Source organism: Microcaecilia unicolor, chromosome 1, assembly GCF_901765095.1.
Source record: "Microcaecilia unicolor chromosome 1, aMicUni1.1, whole genome shotgun sequence".
In the NCBI taxonomy this organism is placed as follows: domain Eukaryota; kingdom Metazoa; phylum Chordata; class Amphibia; order Gymnophiona; family Siphonopidae; genus Microcaecilia; species Microcaecilia unicolor.
Window position 1 is genome coordinate 414,248,004 of NC_044031.1, and position 22,581 is coordinate 414,270,584.

A 22,581-nucleotide genomic window follows, 5' to 3' on the forward strand; every position below is an offset into this window, starting at 1 on the left:
TTATGGTTCTAGTTTCATATTCTGGATGATAAGGCTCATCTGGGATAATCCAGCCTTTATCAACCCTTTTGTTTTCATCAAAATATGTAACATGTCTTATGCCAACAATGCCAGTTTTCAGATTCAAATTCTATATCCTTTGTGTCCTGGAGCATAGCCAACTAAAATGCCCCTTTCTGTTGTGGAATCCAGCTTATGCCTTCGTTGCTTTGGTACATGAGCATATGCTGTACTTCCAAATGTTCTTATGTGTGACAGGTTTGGCTTCCTACCATGCCATGTCTCATGTGGTGTGCGCTCAGCGCCTTTAGTTGGCATTCTGTTTTGTAGGTACACTGCTGTGAGAATGGCTTCCCCCATAGTCTTTGAGGGAGATTGCTATCTGACAGCATACACCTGGTCATTTCCACCAGTGACCTAAATTTCTCTCTGCAACAGAATTTTGCTCTGGTGTATAAGCTACTGTTGTGATATGCTGAATGCTTCTTGTTCTAGAAATGTGCCGCATGCTTTGTGAAGTGAACTCACCACCATTGTCGGTCTGAAGAACCTTTGGTTTTCTTTCAAATTTATTGCTCACCATGGCTACGTATTTCTTCAGCATGTCTGTGACTTGACTTTTTCTTCAGCAAATAGGCACACAGTATCTAGAGAAATCATCCAAGAATATTAGCACAAATCTGTTATTTCCCAATGATGGATATTAAACGGTCCACATAAGTCACTGTGTATTAAGTCCAGTACTTTATTACTCCTATTTCCTGTGTATGCAGGAAATGAGGGTCTTACACCTTTTGAGTAACACAGTCTATGCATTTCTTCTCCATTTACCAGTATTTGCACTTATCTGAATGCCTGTGGGCTAGTTGCCTACTGTAAAGATCCTGGATCACCTTAAAATCACGATGTCCCAGCGGCGGTGCCAGATTTCCAGACTACATTTACCATCATTCTTCCTTACTTGCGCCATATGTGAGGCTTTCACCTGAAATGCTCAGTTTATAAACATCATTATGCATAAAGCGTCAGCATACACTTCTCATTTTAGAGATTGTGCACTTACTGTTTCAAAATGAATCACAAATCCCTTCTTATCTAATGTAGATACCTAAGCATATTGCAAACTGCTTGGGGAATATACAAGACAGCACTTACAGGAATTTCTTTAACTCATTAGAACACTTTGCATTTTAAGAATCCACTGCCTTTTGCTTGGATCTGAGTAGTCCCTGCGTTTGCAGTTTTAAGAATACCTTCTTCTGGACTCATTTCCTGAAAGAAATCCGTAGAATTGGTTAAATGGCATGTGCTCCCCGAATCCAAAATCCAAGTACATTTCATTGAATTATTATTACCATAGTCAAAGATTTTTTCTGCCATTAGAAAGCTCTTATGTTTATTATTGTCCTTCATACATTTCCTGGTTGGAGAATTCTTTAGTTCCATTGGCTTAGGTGAGCTAGAGGGAGTGTTTGTGTTTCCTACACCATTTAGATACATGTCCCTCCTTTCCACATGAGTAGCAAATCAGCTTGCCCTTGGGGGAGTTTTGCCATAGCTCCGCCTTCCTCTGTTCTTTGCCAAGAAATTTGTTTCATTTCTCTCTGACTTGCTTTGAGAACACATCTCCTCAGAATCATTAATTATGCATTCCTGCCTCAGTTTTGATGCTGCCTGTTCAAAAGATTGCCCTTCAATGGCTTCATTTACAGACCTAAAAACATCAAACTTCTTGATAGTGAGGTAAAAAGAAATGCTCTTTTCAATGCATCACACATGGGAATTCCAGAAAGTTCTAACTTTTTGAAATGAAGACATAAGATGCATAATGTGATCATTACATTTACTTTTATCCCTTAATTTGGTCTCATTCACCTCTGCCAACCAAATTGGTTGCTGTTTTGCATATGTAGTTGCATACATAGTTCTTAGTTTATATAAAATGTTGTTTGCTGTATCTTTTTCCTCCACTAACAGTGGCTTGTTTCTCTGAGAGAGCTTCCAAAAACATGCACTTCACATAATAGTTTGCATTGTCCCATTCAGAGCCATATTTGTCAGCTGTTCTGTTTGGTCTAAGCATATATTTAATTTCTTTGCTTGAAGGAGACATATGAATCTTAGTTCCCACTGCTGATAATTAAATTCAGTTAATTTAGGCACTTGAGAGAGTGGAAAAATGGTGAATTTCCTCCCTCAGCCATTTTCTTAGCCTTCTGTTTGGTGTGTGGGGGGAGAGAGAGACAGACTGAATCTTTCTTTTAAAAACTTAAGAGAAAAATGTGGCTTTTTTACTGCCTGGTATATTTCTCCTTTTTCCTTTTCAATTCCTGGCCTGGGCCCATAACCCTTTTGTTGGATTATTTGTAGTAAATAATTAGCAGATTTTATACACACAGCTTCAGCTTTAGAATGTTAATTTCTTTTCTTCATCTCTCTCATACACCCCTGAATAATTCACTGCTGAGTCACTTTAAAGTTGAAGTAACAAAACATCTGTTTACTCACAGTTTGTAGTTAGATTATATTCAGACAGGCTTATATATACATAATACTATACATTTGGATTATCAGCTCTTTCCATGTGCTTAGATGGTAATGGATGCTCACACCACCATAGATCCTCTCAGCTTAGGAGAGATCATGAGCTCCATGTGCTGTGCCTAACCCCCACAGGAAGTTGCATGGGTGTGACCTCTCTAAGTAATTCACATCAGAGGTCACAGAGTAATCACAGAGAAAAAATTGGTGACAGGCAATGCATGTAAAATACAATACATTATTCCAACAAGGGGGACTGTGGCGGCCCTGCTCTGTCTCTCGGTGGCCCTTTAAACAGCTATTTCACAGACTGGAGCATCCAAATTATGAATGGGGAAAACAAGAGACATGGATGCCTATATGGCCACACCGATCTCCATACAGAACAGAGGGGCAGCCTAGTGGTTAGTGCTGTGGACAGTGAACCCTGTTTCAAAACCTACGTTAACTGTTTTAGTCTTTTATTTATTTATTTATTATTATGAGCCCTCCAGGAACAGAAAAATACATACTATACCTGGATGTAAACCATTTCAATAGCCTTCAGGCTTGCAGGTGGCTTATATATTTAGGTACAGTGGGGACGATATTCAAAACGATTTAAGTTGGTAAGAGAGGCTTCTACCTGCTTAAATCACTGGTCGCCGCCTACCCTTTGATACTCAGTGGCACTGAATATCGCCTCTGACTGCTGCCCACAAAAAAGGGCAGGTCAGGGGTGGTATGGGGGCCAGCATTAGAAAGGAACCTGGGGTTATGCAGGTGTCAGTAATATTCAGTGCTGGCACCCACATAGCTAAGTGGCCAAATTTAGGACAGCTCAAAAGCCATCATAACTTTGGCTGGCCTAGCTATGCGGGTCCTGGCACTGAATATTGGGCCAGGCCCACATAGCTTTTGGGTTTTTTTTGTTAAAAAAAATCCCCGAGCCCTCTCCCACCTCCCAAGAATGGCCCACTTTCCTTCCCCCCTCCCCCAGTCCATGGCAAGAACACCCTCTGAAAGGGCCCCATCCCATGCAGTCCAGATAGACCTTCTTCAGGCCTACCTGTAGCCCTGGTTGTTCATGGTGGTTGTTGGGAGCAGGCCATTTTCCTTGAGCAGCTGCAAGGGGCACAGGCCCCTCGCTCCTCCTGCCCCTTGCAGCTGCTCAAGGAAAATGGCTGCTGCAAACTCTTGTGGCATCTTGTGGTACTGTGTAGTACCATGAGCTGCTGAAAGAGGTTGCAGTAACCATTTTCCTTCAGTGACTGCAAGAGACAGCAGCGAGGGGCCTGTGCTCCTGCCCCCAACGATCACCACAGACCACCAGAGCTACAGGTAGACCTGGGGGGAGGGCCTACCTGGATGGCTGGGGGTGGGGGGTTGTTGCTGTGAGCTAGGGGGAGGGGTAAGGAAAGAAGGCCATTGTCTGGGAGGGGGGGGGGGGGCTGGGGGGCTAATTAAAAAAAAATGTTGACCACTACCGGCTGAAATTTGGGGGAAATATTTTATTGTTCCTGGAGGGCTATCAATTAAAAAAAAAAGACTAAAAGAGTTAAAGTGGGATTTGAATCTTTGTCCCTTGACTTACAATCCACTACATTAACCACAAGGCTACTCCTTAAACTTGTTTCCTTCTTTGCTAAAAATGCCCATAATTTATTTATTTTATTTTATTTATTAGGATTTATTTACTGCCTTTTTAAAGGAACTCACTCAAGGCGGTGTACAGTAAGAATAGATCAAACATGAGCAATAGGCAATTACAGCAGTAAAAATATTCAAATAACAATGCAAAGTATGGCAGAATGTACTACTTACAATGTCAGCACAATATCTAATAGAACATTTTAGTTGACAGTGAAGGGTATAAGCAAAGATGGAACATATAAATAGGTAAGAACATAAGAAGAATTAGAAAGTAAGGTGACTAATTTAAAGACAGTTGCACATGAGGTCAGAGAGATGGTTAAATATTATCTCAGCTAGGGTAGGAGTGGATAAACATGTCCTGCTGTAGTATGTGTAGCCCAAGTCACTCCTTGTGTGTGTGTGTGTGTGTGTGTGTGTGAGTGAGACTAACAAGTTAGTTACTTCTTCCATTAAGGCCTGGTTGAAGAGCCAAGCATTCACCTGCTTCCAGAAGTAGAGATAGTCTTGCGTTAAGCAGAGGCTTTCAGGCAGTGCATTCCAAAATGTGGGGGCTACTCCGGAGATGGATCACTTGCGGCTATCACATTGTGTTATGTCTTTTGGAGAGGGTGTGGTTAGTGATAATTCTTGAGAGGACTTTAGTGTCCTTGGCGGTGTGTAGAGGATCACCCTATTCTTCAGGTACTCCGGGCTATTTCCTTTAAGGGCCTTGAAGACCAGACATAAAAGTTTTATATTTAGTCCTGTATTGGAGCTTGGTATCTCCTTTCAGTTTGACTTTCAGGAGAGAGGAAGGGGTCAGCAACCACTAGGGGATTAAGGAGGTATCCTGCCTTAATCCCTGCAGTAGACAGCTACTCATTCAGGGCACCTTTTTGCCTGAAACAGGTCTAATTAAGGAAGTTCTTGTTTTTAGACTTAGATGTTTCTTCCCCTTCAGTAATTGCTATTGGGTATCCTGATTTTGGGCTCTTCCTAGTAAAAAAGCACAACTGGGCCTTCAAGACTCAGACAACAGGAGTCTTTTATTGAGATACTAGTAAAAAAGGCCCGTTTCTGACACAAATGAAAGGGGTGCTAACAAGGTTTTCCTCGGAGTGTGTATGTTGAGAGAGGTGTGTGTGTGTGTGTGTGTGTGTGTGTGTTGTGTGAGAGAGAGAGAGAGTGGATGTGTGAGTGTGTGACAGAGAGTGAGTGTGGGTGCGAGTGTGTCTGTGAGTGAGAGAGTGTGTGTGAGACAGATAGAGTGTGAGAGTATGTGTGTGATACACTGAGACTGAGAGAGTGTATGAGATTGAGAAAGTGTTTGAGAGGGAATGTAATACAGTGTGAGAGACAGTGTGTGAGAGTGAGAGAGAGAGAAAGACACCGACTGTGAGAGAGAGAGAGAGAGAGAGAGAGAGTGTGTGTATGACAGAGATACCTCCCCCCTCCCCCTCTGGTCTCAGGACCCCTCACCCCTCCCTCTCCCCCTCCTCCCCTCTCCCCCCTCTCAGGTCTCTGGACCCCCTCCACTCTGGTCTCAGGACCACCCCTCCCCTCTGGTATCTGGACCTCCTCCCTCCCCCTCTCTGGTCTCAGGACCCCCTCCACCCCCCTTATCTCTGGTCTCAGGACCCCCTCCCCCCCTCTCAGGACCCCCTCCGCCTCTCTGGTCTCAGGACCCCCTCCCAATGTCTCCCCTCTTTCTTTCTGCATCCTTCCATCCAGTGTCTCCTTTTTTCCGTACCCTTCCATCCAGCGTCTTCCCTCTTTCTCTCCCCATCCTTCCACCCATCTACCCTCTCTCCTGATTCTTCCATCTAATGTCTCTCTCCCCCTCCTTCTATCCAGTGTCTCTCTATCTCTCTACCCTTTTATGTTCAGTGTCCCTTCTCTCTCCATATCCTTCCAGTCTCTCCCCTTTCTCTCTCCACATCTATTCATTCATCTCCCCCTTTCGCTCCCCATCCTTCCATCCGTTTTCCCTCTGTCTCTCCCCATCCTTCCATCCGTCTACCCCCTCTCCCAATTCTTCCATCCAGACTTGTCTCTCTCTCTCTATCCCCTTTTCATCCAGGCCCACCACGCCCCCCGAGGTTGCTGCCGCTCACCCCTCCAACCCCCAAGGTCGCCACTGCTCCCCCTCCACCCCCCCGAGATCGCCGCAGCCACTGCTCCCCCCTCCACCCCCACCAGGTTGCCGCCGCTCCCCCCTCTCCATCCGTCCAGCCACAGGCCCGCGCACCCAACAGACCTGCCAAGTCTTCCGCGAAACACGTGGTGCCAGCTCCCATTTCCGGCCACTGCTGCTTCTCCTGTTGAGCAGCAGCGGCCGCTACAAGAACAAAAACAGCTGTTTTTAGGAAGCAAGCGCTGCACCACAGGCAGCCATCAGTCATTGACTGTCGGCTCTGCAGCCGCTCCTCTCGCCTCTCATGTTGCTGCGCTCCTCCGGGGTCTGCTCCAGGGACAGTGACGTGAGAGGCGAGAGGAGCGGCAGCAGAGCCGACAGCCAATGCCTGATGGCTGCCTGCGGTGCCGCACTTGCTTCCTAAAAACAGCTGTTTTTGTTTTTGTAGCGGCCAAAGTCACTTAGAAGATTAAAAGAAACTGGCAGATGTATTAACTTCTTAACCAATGGTTTCCAGTGCATTGGTCTTCATACAGTCAATTATACCTCATATTGCTTTCCAGGTGATCATAAGCAACAGTACATTTCTGGGCTAATATATGTGCTTAACCCTCATGCCTGTCCTGCAGCTCAGTCAGAACCTAGAATGGATTTCACACTCCTGATGTACTTCAATACCATCTGGGCTGGACTTCCAGTAACTACATTCTCCTTTTGGGCTGCCACCCCGAAGATTTCGCTATCAGCCAGGGGTAGGCTGCAATTTCACCCAAACCCCAGTTAAGGCCGGACTCCTCAATCCTCCGATTCCTCTAATGGCTGATGCAATATAATAGCTTACTGTCCAGATAATCAATCCGCTGGTTACAATGCTATAGGACTTCCCCTTCTCCTGCAATGGGTCATCTGGCAGGGGAACTAACAGTAACACCTAACTCCCACATCCAGAGCTGGTTTCTTTATCAAGAGGCAGAACCAGAATCAAAATCCTTTCCACAGGGTTTCCCTTATATACCCTCTGGGCTCCTCCTGAAACCTCCTGTTACTCCCCTAATGACCTGCTACCCAGGAGCCCACTCTATCATGTTCTTAAACAAACCATGGGTTACACGTGGATATCTATTTCGGCCTTTTGACACATCCATATGCTTTGAAAATAAGCACTGTAGTATCCACAAGCAAACACTCTTGCATAAACAGAAAACCATATGGCTTGATGGACACCGGCTACTTATTTCTGCCCTTCATGGATGAGCTGTCATATAACACATTAACAATAGTTATTCTGCTGTGTTCACAGGTTATAATTAACTCATGAATAATTACCCTATGAGGTTTAGTTACTTCTTGTATTTTCAGGATTAAAGAAAATAATGCATCTAATTTTGAAAGATTTTCTCCTGTTCCATTTTTCCCTCTAAATTATCCTCATTAGTTTGTGTCACTTCCACCCTTTCCCAGATAGTACCCTGGCCACAACCAGAGTTGAAGGAGTGCCTCCATAATGCTGCAGATTGGTCAGTAAGGTTACCGCTGCCACATTAACCATCTTCCTTCTTTCCCCAGGCCTGAGTATGTCAATTTGGTGCTGCATATAGACCCAGCTGGCCAAGGATAAGCAGAGCAAAGGCAGTGGAAAGACAAGCTCCCATTGCTCTGTGGGTGATTTTAAGGTGCTGGTTCTGGGAATGGGAGGATTCGGAACTGACACAGGGGCAGGTGGGAGAAGGGAGCTTGGGCTTGGAGAGGAATCTGATGCAAAGGCTGGAGACTGACAAGGGGTCAGGTGGGAGAAGGGGACTGGGGCTTGTTGGTGAGTCTGATACAGAGGCTGGGTCTGACAAGGCGTCAGGTGGGAGAAGGCTGGGTCTTGGAGATGAATCTGATGAAGGGGCTATGTCTGGGAGAAGGGGGATGGGGGCTGATGTGAGGTTGGGGTTGGCAATATGGGGCTTACACTGGCAGATGACAGGGGTGACAAAGGGAGTCTGGTGTGGGGGAGGGGAGCAGGTGGCAGAAGAGAGTTTATGCGAAGGCTGGGAGAAGGGTTTGATATTGTGGTAGAGAGAAGAGAGCTGAGAAGTAGCACATGGATTGTGGATAGGAATTGGAGAAGGGATCTAATTCTGGGCCTGGGAGGAGGGGGATGACAGGAGAACAAGTGGGAGATGTGGACTGGGGACTGATGCAGGGGTTGTGGTGGGAAAAGGAAGAGAAGGATGGATACTGGGGGTGGCGCCATGTGATGGCAGAAGATAAAACAGCATATACAAGGAAAGATGAAGATGGATGAGCAGTGAGATGGGGTGGGGATGGACACTTCCAAACAAAAATGGCCTTTTAGCTGCCTGTACTACACTCAAACAATTGTGTTATTCAAAACCAGAAAAATTGGTCATGATCCATCTTAAGTCTGATAGCTCTCAAATGACAGCAGAAATCCCTACAACTTGTTCAACAGCTTAAAACACCATTAAAAGGAACTGGAGGGGCTCACCATTAAGAAGGTGAACCCACATTATCCTGGTAGTTTATATAAACCTTTCCTAAATGCCAACAATTTTAACATGAACAAAATGTCACAACCACACAACCATTGCTACCAGAGCTCTCATCCTCCAGAGCTGCATCAGCATCGGCCAGCATGGGGTGAGAAAATGACTTAGAAGAGAAACTGGGGGATGTCAGCGAATGGGAAGGTGATTTTAAGTTTCCCCTGTCTACAGCTTTGGCCCTCCACACGTGCTCTCTCATTTGTCTTGTTGGATATGTAAGCAGCTGCCGTGAGGCCAAGCCAGGAGGTGGAAACACATGGCATTCACGTGGCACACCAGTGCCCCTGAAGAGGCTGGCATTTCCACTTCTGTCATTTTCCCCTTTTGCATGTCAAATGCACTACCCTACCTTCTCTATGGGGTGGGGGAGGGGGAGAGGAAATGGCAGTCACATGCCTGAGGGAAATATAGCCGCTGCCACCTCAACCCCCAAAAGAAAGAAGTTGTTTTTCTCTCCGAATGAAACTGCAAAGGAAACAGAAAACATTCTGCAGACGAAGATGATCTTTCCCACCTTCGCACTGTCTAAAATGCTGCCACCCCTGGTTTTCTTGCCTCATGTCATTAATTTGGCAGCCTAAAAGGACAGCAGTCAGGTAAACAGTGGGAATGTATTCCATCCACCCCTCCTCTAGAAGCTGGTTAGTTCCTGCTTCTGCAATGAGTAACAAATAACAACCGTACAAAAATATACCTCCCTTTTATTTTTTGGACTAACAATGAATTTCTTGACCAGCTTTCCAGAGCTAAATTTCCCTCCCTAGGTCAGAGCAGTATTATCTTACTTCTGACACAGTTTCGTTTATCTAAATTCCTATGTGTTTTACTTATGGCAATAATGCTTTTACTGCCCAAAACAAACTCCTGTGCTGTTCTCAGAACTTCTGAATAACATATGACCATGTTTTGTTTTTTTCCAGAAAAGTGATTGAATAGTTAAACCAATGCCTCTTATATATTAACAGCAGGAAAGCACCTTTGGAATCACTCTACACCTCTTTACACTAAACGTCTCTTAGCTGATGTCTCTTGATTTCGTCATGTCACCCTTATACTGAGATATTTGCACTGTTTACCTATCAATGGAGAATAAAATTTAAAGTGCTGTCCCTAATTCCTAAGGCATTGAATGATGAGCGACTCATTAAGGATTTACCAGCCTGTGTGAGCCGTACACTCCGCAGAGAAATGTTTGCTTGATGTACCTTCTTTCCATCATATAAGACTAAATGAATATATTTTATTTTGAAGGCACCAAGTTATGGAATGCACTATGCAAAATTGTCGCTGTATTTCAATTTAGAAAACAACTGAATAAACAGGAGTCAGTCACCCACTGGTGGTTCCCAAGCAGAGGGCTGCAAAAAAATCAACAGTGAAAATGAAGGTAGATAAAGACCACATGGTCTAGCTATATCATTACTATACCATCCTCTCACTTAGAGATCCTATATACTTGTCCCAAGCTTCCTGAATTCAGGTACAGTCTTTGTCTCCATCACCTTCACTGGGAGGCTGTTCCATGAATTTGCCATCCTTTCGAAGAAGAAGTATTTCCTCAGGTTATTCCTGAGTATCACCGTTCACCTTCATCCTATGCCCCCTCATTCCAGTGACCTTTCAATTGAAAGAGATTTGTCTCTGGTTCATTTTAAATGTCTCTATCATTTACCCCCTAATTCTCTAAAAGTTGCCAAGAATTGTGTGCACAAATTGGGGCATGTGCCCAATTTTCATGCAATTTAATTGAATAATGAGGCAATTAGTGCCAATAATTGGCTTTTTAACAAACAATTATTTGTGCAAATTGAAATCAATTTATTTATTTTTTGTTACATTTGTACCCCACACTTTCCCACTCATGGCAGGCTCAATGTGGTTTACATGGGGCAATGGAGGGTTAAGTGACATGCCCAGAGTCACAAGGAGCTGCCTGTGCCTGAAGTGGGAATCAAACTCAGTTCCTCAGGACCAAAGTCCACCACCCTAACCACTAGGCCACTCCTCCATGCATGCATGCATCTAAATTTAGGCACATGATATGCGCCTAAATTTTATGTATGTCCTGGAAACAAGGGTGCAGAAATGGGAGGGTGATAGGCTGTTGGCTGTCCACTCCTCCCCACCACAAGACCTGGAAACAGCTGCGGGAGGTGAAAGAGAAACATCAAGTCCTGTTTGAGATGTTGCTATGATGTGAACTTCAGTCAAGGACACTACCTTCCACTGCCCCTGGCAATCCACCTTTGAAATGATCCAGCATCTGCTGGCCCAAGGAAACAATGGAAGGCTCTGAAGAGAAAGCCCTCACTTCTTCCTTATGTTTCACCATCCCTGATATCAGGTAATGATGAAAATGGAGGAAAAATGGAAAGAAAACTGTTGAAAACACTGTTATTGTTCATTGTTTCCTGCTCAGGATGACATCTTGAGACCTCCTGCCAACTGTGGGATAATTTTATGAAAGTCTTTTTTGTGTGTAAAACAACCTTTACACGTGGAAAAACGTTTGTAAAATTACTCCTTTAGGAGTAGATACAAGGGGGATTCTATATATGGCGCCTAAAAAATGTGTGCGGAAAACATTTTTGCCTAAGCATATTCTGTAAGTGGCGCCGGGATTTAGATGCACTATATAGAATATGCTTAGTTGGTATCCCAGAGCCTAAAACTATGTGTGTCCGTTTACACCAATGAAAAGATGGTGTAAATCTTAGGGTGCAGATTTAGGCACTGAGGGCCATATTTTATAACTATGCACTTAAATTTCAGAATGCCCATGAAACACCTATTACCATGTCCCTCTTTGTGTGTTAGAAGCTAGGTGCAGTGCATTACAGCATGTGCTTAGCATGTTCATATTCTAATTATTGGTGTTATCAATGCTAATTAGCTTGTTAAGTCAATTAAGTTATGTGTTTTATAGAATACACCTGGATTTCAGCACAGATCTCTAGGTGCACTATATATTTATTTATTTGGATTTTGCTCACACCTTTTCAGTAGGAGTTCAAGGTGAGTTATATCGAGGTACACTGGGAATTTCCCTGTCCCTGGAGGGATCACAATCTAATTTTGTACCTGAGGCAATGGAAGGTTAAGTGACTTGCCCAAGATACAAGGAATAGCAGTGGGTTTTGAACTGGCCACCTGTGGATGTCAAGACTGGTGCTCTAACTACTAGGCAACTCCTCCCTCGAATTTGGGGTTCAGTAAATGGTGCTAAAAATGGCGCTGAGAAACACCACACAGAACGCTATTCTATAAACGGTGCTGCGAATTGTGTACTCTTCATAGAATCTAGCATTTAGAGCCAATTTCCATGGCAACTTTGGAGCATGAGCATTTACACCAACTGAAACCTGGTGTGTAAGTTAGGCACAGATCCCCAGTCTTCAGTAATACTGCACACATCTTTAGTGAATGGCCTGACCCGCCCATGCCCCACCCCATGGCGACCCCTGCTTATGACTTGTGCGCTAAAGAGTTGGTGTGTTGATTTTTACAGAATAGTGTGTAGCAAGTTGCACACGCAAATCCAAATTGTTGCCAATTAATGTCATTAATGGATTGTTAGCATTCAATTACTGGTGCTAATTGGCTTGTTAGCCAAATTTAGTTGTGCACACATCTCAGGATCACTTGAAATTTTTCGAGTGGAATTTTGTGTGTCATTTATAGAATCTGGGGGGGGGGGGGTTAATGTATTCAAATATATTTTGTGTAAACATATGCAGGTAAACATTTTAATTCTATGTCTCACTTCAAAATTGCTTGTCACAAGTAATGACAACATCTTCAAAATGGCATAACCATCTGCATGAGAACAAATGTCTCCCTTTTTCATGGTGATAGAAAACAGAAGCAATTAAATGATTGCATTGATTTTATAAAATCAATCTATGCAGTGAGCCCAACGTCTTTGTATTCACCAGTGGGCAATTCTATGGATACATTTATAAAATTAATGTAGACGTTTGATTATTTTTGTTTTCCATCATCAAATTAATGGAAGGCATTTTGACTAATAAATATGTCTAACTGCTACCGAAACTGTCTAAAGACTTTCGACTGAAACAGAAAGTGCAGCCAAAACTTATCTCCTGGTTTCAGCCAAAACCGAAAACGAAAACTAAGGTTTGGTTGTTTGAATGTAAACCAATGAGGTCCACTAGGAATTGTCAGAACTTGCAGTCGGTAGCCCTCTGCTAAACCCACAGGACATTATTATCCTCCAGTCCCAGTAACTGCAAACAAAGGCTGACAACTGGGACAGCCATTTTAACAAGGACTTCACAACAAGTCTGGCACGTACAGATTCCCAAGTCATTGCAGAAGTAGTTACATATCCTCTGAGAAAGGAGCATTGTGAGAATGTGTGAAAAATATCATTATTACTAGCTTTTTACTCTTACTTAAACTGTGCACAAAAAAAAACCCCTAGAAAATATAACATTGAGAAGTTTCTCATTTTGTACTTAGTTATAAAACTGATTAAGCACAAGTAAGGAACGGATTCTTACTAAAATAAGGTAAAGGAGTCAGTTCCTTCATCCATTTTCTGAAAGATTTTCTTTTAGCTCTAATAACTTCCTTCACCTCACTTTTTAACCATGCCTGCTGTTGTTGGGTCTTCCTCTCTCCTTTTTTAATACATGGAATATATTTGGCTTGGGCTTCCAGGATGGTATGTTTAACAGAATCCATGCCTGATGTAAATTTTTGACCCTCGCAGTCGCTCCTCTTTTTTTTCACCATTCTCATTTTATCATAGTCTCCTTTTTGAAAGTTAGATGCTAACGTATTGGACATCCTGTGTATACTTACTCCAAAGTTAATATCAAATCTGATCATATCATGATCACTGTTATCAAGCGGCCCCATCACCATTATCTCCCACACCAGATCATGTGCTCCTGTACCAGCTGCTCCATAAAGCAATCCCCTAATTTCCGATAACATTTCTACATCCATCTGTTCATCCTGGCCAAGCGGACGGTAGAACACTCCTATCGCTATCCTTTTCCCCTTTACACATGGAATTTCAATCCATAGGGATTCCAAGATCTGTTTTGTTTCCTGTAGAATTTTCAATCTATTTGATTCAAGGCCCTCCTTAACATACAATGCTATCCCTCCACCAATTCGATCCACCCTATCACTACGATATAATTTGTACCCTGGTATGACAGTGTCCCACTGGTTATCCTCCTTCCACCAGGTCTCAGAGGTTCCTATTATATTTAATTTTTCATTTAGTACAATATATTCTAACTCTCCCATCTTATTTCTTAGGCTTCTGGCATTGACATATAGACATTTCAAACTATGTTTGTTGTTCCTATTTACATCATGCTCAGTACTTGACTGTATTAAATGCAATCTTTTGTCTGATATTTATTTTTATTTAAGGACACCTGATCTACTACAGTCTCTTTTGCAACTTCACTATCGGGATACCCTATCTTCCTTGTTTTGGTGATATCTTTAAAAGATACCTTATTCTGAACCATGCGCTTTTCAGTGACTGTAGGCCTTCCCCCAGTCTCTAAAGCTGCTCTATCTCCTTTTAAATGCCGATGCCAGCAGCCTGGTCCCACCCTGGTTAAGGTGGAGCTTATACTTTCGGAATAGGCTCCCTCTTCCCCAGAATGTTGCCCAGTTCCTATCAAATCTAAAACCCTCCTCCCTGCACTATTGTCTCATCCAAGCATTGAGACTCCGTAGCTCTGCCTGTCTCTTGGGCCCTGTGTGTGGAATGGATAGCACTTCAGAAAATACTACTGTAGAGGTTCTGGATTTGAGCTTTCTACCTAGGAGCCTAAATTTGGCTTCCAGAACCTCTCTCCCACATTTTCTTATGTCATTGGTACCCACATGTACCAAGATAGCTGGCTCCTCCCCAGCTCTATCTAAAATCCTATTTAGGTGACGCGTGAGGTCCGCCATCAAGTCACCAGGCGATCCTCACTTCCACCAGCCACCCAGCTATCTACATGCCTAATAATTGAATCACCCATTACAACAGCTATCCTAACCCTTCCTACCTAGGCAGTAGCTCCTGGAGACACATCCTCGGTGCGAGAGGTTATTGCATTCCCTGGTGTGCTGGTCCTGTCTACAGATTGGAGGTGGGACTTCTCTACAACGTCCCTGTAGGTCTCCTCTATGTACCTCTCTGTCTTCCTCAGCTCCTCCAAGTCTGCTAGAAATATTAAGAAGTAGTAGTAGTGCTACTCTAGCCTCAAGAGAATGGACTCATTCTCTGAGAGCTAGGAGCTCTTTGCATCGAGCACACATATGACATCTCACCAAATGGGAGATAATCATACAAGTGACACTCAATGCAAAAGACTGGATAGCACCCTTCTCGCTGCTGGACTACTGTCTGCATCTTAATATTATAGAGTCGTTTAATTAAAACTTCTTAAGGCACTAGGGATATCATATGAATATAATGATATTTTGACTGTTGTAATTTGCAAATTATTTAGAGTTTGCTTCTTTGAAATTAATTAAATGTAATTCAGACTAATGAAAATTGAAATTCCCCTCTTGTTGTCTTAATTAGAATAATCGACTATAAATGAAGAGTTGAGCTAGGGGTGGGCGGGAGTTGGGGAGGGCGGGACTGAGAACTGAACTGGGCCCTTCTTTTAATGCTGTGGCAGAAACTTCAAGTTTCAAGCAAAGTTTATTAGCTAGTCTCCATAGGTTTAAGTTTTAAATCTGTGGAGACTAGCTAATAAACCTGCTTATAATCGAAATAGAAAAACGCCTATATTGTGACCCAAATCGGGAGATAGACGTTTATCTCACAAAAACGAATAAAGTGGTATAATCGAAAGCCGAATTTGGACGTTTTCAACTGCACTCCGTCACGGATGTGGACAAAGTTGATGGGGGCGTGTTGAAGGCGTGGTGAAGGCGGAACTGGGGCGTGGTTATCGGGCGATCAGAGATGGGCGCCTTTCGCTGATAATGGAAAAAAATATGCGTTTTTAGCGAGAATTTAGGGCACTTTTCCTGGACTCTGTTTTTCCACGAATAAGGCCCCAAAAAGTGCCCTAAATGACCAGATGACCACTGGAGGGAATCGGGGATGACCTCCCCTGACTCCCCCAGTGGTCACAAACCTCCTCCCACCACAAAATATGCCGTTTCACAACTTTTTATTTTCACCCTCAAATGTCATACCCACCTCCCTGGCAGCAGTATGCAGGTCACTGGAGCAGTTATTAGGGGGTGCAGTGGACTTCAGGCAGGTGGACCCAGGCCCATCCCCCCCCACCTGTTACACTTGTGCTGGTAAATGGGAGCCCTCCAAACCGCCCCCCAAACCCACTGTACCCACATGTAGGTGCCCCCTTCACCCCTTAGGGCTATAGTAATGGTGTAGACTTGTGGGCAGTGGGTTTTGAGGGGGATTTGGGGGGCTCAACACCCAAGGGAAGGGTGCTATGCACCTGGGAGCTGTTTTACCTTGTTTTTTTTTTTGTAAAGTGCCCCCTAGGGTGCCCGGTTGGTGTCCTGGCATGTGAGGGGGACCAGTGCACTACGAATCCTGGCCCCTCCCACAAATAAATGTCTTGGAGTTATTCGTTTTTGAGTTGGGCGCTTTCGGTTTCCATTATCGCTGAAAAACAAAAACGCCCAGCTCAAAAAAAGATAAACGTCCATATTTTTCGAAAATACGCTTCGGTCTGCCCCTTCACGGACCCGTTCTCGGAGATAAACGCCCATGGAGATAGACGTTTCCGTTCGATTATGCCCTTTAAAGTCTGCTTGTTTTTTTTTTTTTAATTCTGTGTTTATCAATATCTCACAATTCCTCTTTTAAACCTTTATCTTTAAGCTGTGGCAGAAACTTCAAGCTTTAAAACTATGGGGAAAAGGCTATAGAGACTAGCTAATAAAGTTTGCTTGCTTTTTTTATTTTAAAATTCTGTGTTTGTCAATATCGTACAATTCCTCTTTTAAACCCTAATCTTTAAGCATTGCCCTATTTCTTTCTGCCTCCTATGTATTCTGCATTGCCTCATCTTGTTTTCATGTCATTTCCCCCTTCTGCTGGCTCACTCATTTTAGGTGGTCTGAAGCCCCTGTCAATCTATTGCTTTTGTCTTCACCACGGATGTGGTGGCAGCAGCAAGCAAAATGCAGGCACAGGGATATTCCCCGCTATATGCTATTGCTGGCTCTGCCAGACCCAGAAACAGGAAGTTACATCAAGCCCTGATATAACTTCCTGTTTCTGGGTCTGGCAGAGCCAGTGGCAGCATGCAGAGGAGAACATCTCTACACCAGCATTCTACTCGCAGCTGCCTGCCATAGCTACGCTGATGACAGAAGCAGCAGATCGGAGCTTCAGACCAGCAGGAGGGGGAGAGGACGAGAGACAGAAAGGGCAAAGCTGAATATGGGTGAGGAGGAGACAAGGCAGTGCATGCAAATTTATCTCATGCATATTCATTGTGGTTAGCCTGAAATCTTGACTGGCTGGGCATGTCCCAAGTACTAGGTTGAGAACTCCTACCAATCCAGCATCACTTACTCTCTTTATGCTTCCCTCTTGAACAGCATCATCCAATTCTTTCTTTCCTCTCATCTCATCCACCCATCCAGCATTGCTCCCTCTCCCCCCAGTGCAGCATTTACTCTCAAACTTCCCTCACTTATGCTGCCACCTCCTGGCCTGCGGCAGTATTGAACAAAGCAACCATGATAAATATTTGGGAATTTTTAAGCCCATGTGCTCACAAAGGCCCTGCTTACTCTACCCCCCCCCCCCCCCCGGTGCATATAGAAGTATTAAAGGGGGAGGATCAGCAAAGCTGTGCAAGCCCATAGGCATTAAGGCTCTCTGACACTTTTTACGATTGCTTCTTGCATTGCTGCTACTGACTTGGAGGCAGCAGCAGAAAGGGGGGGGGGGACTTGGCCCAGGCCCTGAGATATGATGCCTCTCTTACTGCTCCTCAGTGCTAGCACAACAGGGTCTTCATAACAAAAAAAAGGTAAGACTTGCACAGTGGAGCCACTTGAGAAGGTGAGTGAGGGACAGTACAACACTGAGAATGGGTACATTTTTCAAGGTACTGCAGTAACAAGGAGGAAAACAAAAAAGGCTCTCCTGGATAAGGACAGATTTGGCAGGCAGCTACACTCTGTTCTTGGCAAGTTGGAAGTATCTTTTCAAATGGAAACAAAAGTACAGGCCAGTCTGGATGGGCAAGATAATCATTCACAGCTGTCACGATTTATGTCAATATATAACTCAGTTCAGGGAAAGGGTGATAGATGCATATATAGTGATCTCAAGGGAAATACTAAAGGCAGAAATGGTCACAGAAGAGAGATGGGAAAAGTACAGAGAACCCATGCATGCAAAGAACTAAAGGGAAGACAGACAGCAACAAGGGTCTATAACTGTACATAAAAATAGGACCTACTACAAGTGCGTAATGATCCCCATATGGTATCATAACTTGAAAAAAAAGATTAGCATCATTGGTGTAGTTTCTTTAATTTAGGGAGAGGGGCACAAAGAATAGAGAGATCAGGTTGGTGGGTGAAAGGTAGTGAACATTCTCTCCTTATTTCCACTGCACTAGAGAGCTGTACAGGAATGGGGATAGCTGGACTTCCGCAGATACTGCAGGAATCCAGAGGTGATCCCCTCCAGGATGGCGAGGATCCTGTGGGGATGGACCAAGGTCTACGGGGATCCCGCAGGGATGGACCTTGAACTCTCGGCTGCCATTTTAAACAAGCGGCAGTGGTGAGAGGATCAGTAGCAGCGGGCAGGAAAGCATGGGGACCTTTCCTTAGGGTTACCATATGTCCGGATTTACCCGGACATGTCCTCTTTTTGAGAACATATCTGGGCGTCCAGACGGGTTTTGCCAGTCCGCCCGTTTGTCCGGATTTCTGGACAAACGGGCGGGTGGGCCTATCCTAGCCTCCCCTTCTCTTACTTACTATCTACTTCCCTGGTGGTCTAGTGACCTCTTCGGGGCAGGAAAGAGCCCCCTCTTTCCTGTCCGGAGCGCTGCCCTTGCCCTGCATGCTGTTGCTGTGATGGTCTCGGGATTCAAAATGGCCGCCGAGAGTTGAAGCGGCCTCGTGAGACTTCAACTCTCGGTGGCCATTTTGAATCCCGAGACTGTCACAGCAACAGGATGCAGGGCAAGGACAGAGCTCTGGGCAGGAAAGAGGGGGCTCTTTCCTGCCCCGAAGAGGTCACTAGACCACCAGGGCAGTAGATATTAAGTAAGGGGAGGGGAGGGGAAGTGACCCGGTGAGGAAGGGAAAGGGAGGGGAATATGTGACCCGGGGGGAGGGGAGGGGAATATGTGACAGGGGACGAAGTGAGGATGCAAAAGGGGTGTGGATGTGGGCGGGACATGTGTCTTTTTTAGAGGACAAAATAATTGTAACCCTACCTTTCCTGTCCCGAAGCAAGGACATCCAGGGCTGAAGGAGAGGTGGATGGATGGTGTGGGTGTGTTTTTGGGTGTGAAGGTGGGAGTTGAATACAAAGTAGTCTCTGTTTCCCCTTCCTTGCGCAGCCGTCATCGATGTACACTCAAAACAAAGCAGACAAACCTATGAGCTGCTGCATCCACATTGTTCTTTATTGTTGGTAGCATTTAAATTTAAACTCATATTTTCAAACATACTGACTTGTGTAGCATACGGATGTACACAGAGGACATATAATAACAGAATAACTTTTCATAGGTAGAGTAGTAATTTTCTTTATAAATTGTAATCACTGTTACATTCAGGCAGAGATTTTTTTCTCCTGGTAATGGGCCACTAAAACAGATATCATGTTATGAGAATCAGGTGCTCAACATTCAGACTTTCTATCTATTTATTTACTTATTTATTACATTTATATCCCACATTAGACATGAATTAGGTTGAAACCTGGGAGCATTTAAAAATTCTTTTATTTCCTGTGCCTACATTAAAAGAAAAAGATAGCATGTGGGAATTTGCTCCATTTGTTTTGTGGATTGCAGTGGTATATCATAAAAATGCACTTGCCTTTTTTTATTACTACTATTTCATAGAGAGGTGTTAAATAATGAGGGAAGGGTTTCCTTCATGCAGAAATTCTGTCCAGCATCAGTCTAAATGTGCCAATATTGTCCAGTTCAGCATAGTTTTAGCCACCAAGTTTATACAAAGTTAATTATATTCAGTGGAAAGTAAATTTGTTGCCTCAGGCTGGTTGCTATGCGAATATTCTATCACTGTTTCATTATTGCTACCATGTATTACATATTAAGGGCATTTGCTTTAAACTTTGCTTAAATTTGTTTATCCAGTCCTTACATGCACATGGTTTTGCTTTATAAACCCAAAGGTAAATCCTAAAGGCGATTGAACAATTAAGTATAAACTGTGTTGTTTCTGACTTTACTTGTTTTGGACTGCTTTGGGTCCTGCTAATCTGTACATCTGCTGTTTTAGCAGAGTACAGAAGAAAATGATTTGTGTTACTTTTACTAGATTTTTACTGCTTGTAGAATCTGACTTTCTTGGTGTGTGTGTTGGGGGGGGGGGGGGGGGGGGGGGTCAAGATGAACGTGGCACAGCAAAGCCTGGGCAGGCTGGGAGCTCAGATGGAGGACATTACTTGCATCGGGGACAGGTGGTGATGGGTTAGATTCCCATGGGGATGGGCAGGGACAGGTTAGATTTCTGTCCCCATGCAACTCTCTAACTTGCACTCTCCACTTCTTCCAACCCTAGTGCTCTCTTCCCCAACTGCTGTACTCTCCACTTTCTATCCCCTCCTGCAGCATTACCCCTTTCTTTATTTCTCCCAACCCCTGCCCTGTGACATTATCTCCTCTCTCTTTCCTTACTCCCTGCTCTACAACATCTGCTCCCTTGTTTCTTCCACATCCTTCCCTGCAACATCTCCCCTCTCTGCTTTCATCTATACTATAAGTTAACCCCCTTCTTATCTTTAAGGAGGAACACTCCAGCCACTCCATTGGTCCTGGACCATGTCACAGTACTCGCAGTTGGCAACAGCAGGGCAAGCAGCAGGTGCTGGCTAGGTCTGCACACCCATTTTTTTCTCTTATTTTGCTTACTGACCTCTTAGTTTGTCACTCCCTGTGGGGCCAGGCCAACATTTTGCTCTGAGAGCTGAGAACAAAGGTTCTCAGCTGCTCCTCATTTTACAGCAGGTCTCTTTGCCCAATGGCTTTTATGTATGTTTAGTGTACTCCATCTAGAGCTGTGGATAGTTTGTGGGTTATCAGTATTTTAAATAAATAAATATGATAAAATCCATGCTTAGAAGGTATCTGCAGCATCATATGCTAGATTTTTCTAGGGATTTATCTAGGGATTGCTTTGTTACATCCCATACGTAATGGCTTCATCTGCTTGATGACAAGGAAGGGAAAATTAGGTTCTTACCTTGGTAATTTTCTTTCCTTTAGTCTTAGCAGATGAAGCCATGAGCCCTCCCTGTATGATTGTCTGTATGCTGTGAATCTGTTTTTCAGGTTCTGTTCTAATTTCCTGAAGTTCCTTCCTTGGGAGAAAGTTGGAAAACAATCTTCAGGATTCATGTTCAGTTTAAATTTAGGAGGATGTGTTCATTCCCTCCAGGAGGCGCGTGTGTTCCCCTCCAGTTCTATAAATAGGAGGATGAGTTCATTCCCTCCAGTGTGTTGGGAGGATGTGTGATTCCCTCCAGGAGGCGCGTGTGTTCCCCTCCACTTATACAATAAGGAGGATGAGTTTATTCCCTCCAGGAGGATGTGCATTCCCTCCTTTATGAGTTCATGCCCTTGTGATGGGCCATCGTTCACTGTGAGGAAAGCTCTTGTGATTCCCATTGCAGTTTGCCATACTGCTTTGGAAGCTTCAAATACTGAAGAGGCAGTGGAGCTAGCTGGCCAAGAGGGCACTGTGAAAGTTTGAGTGCTCTCTATTTCCCCTGCTGGTTGATGGACATAACCCAAGGAGGAACTGTTGTTCTTCCTGCTGGTCCCAGCTCTGATGTAGCTTTGGACTCTGGAGTGGCTGAGCTAGGTGGTGGATAGCTTGCAGTGGGATTAAGTGATAAGGAGCTGCGTCAGAGAGGTTGTTCTACTGTCAGGAGTGGTTCATTGACATGCATAGGGATATGAGAAAAGGAGATGCTTGTGCTGTGACAAATCAAATAGAAAAAGGAGCAACATTAAAAAAAAAAAGATGTAAACACCAAGCCTAGATGTGAAGGTTATATGTATATTCATTCAGGAACAGTTAAAAATATCAGAGAAAGAAATTTGATATGACCATGTTTTGCCTGAAGGTTGCATTAGGGGTTGGTAATCGTGTACAAAATGTATGTTATATGTGCCAGGTATGTTTTGCAACCCAAGTCAGAAAACTATGTATGTTGTCTAAACAGATGACAGTTAAATTGATGGGGTGTAGGAACGTGGTTTTTTTAAGGCTTACTGAGGCACTGCTGGCTGTCCTTAGTTACAACTCTTCAATAGCCTTCATTCTTGGTTTTCTAGAAACTATATTTCACTCAGTTGGGAAAATAGGCACTTCTGTTAGGAAGTGTATTTGAAGTTGTTTCATGAAGCTTCAGAGAGCTGTGCTGAGTATATTGTCATGCAGTTGAGAACAGTAACATATGCAGAATAGTAACTGAAAGTGGGGCATCCATAGTGGATCACTGTAGAGCAGATGATATATCATATATGA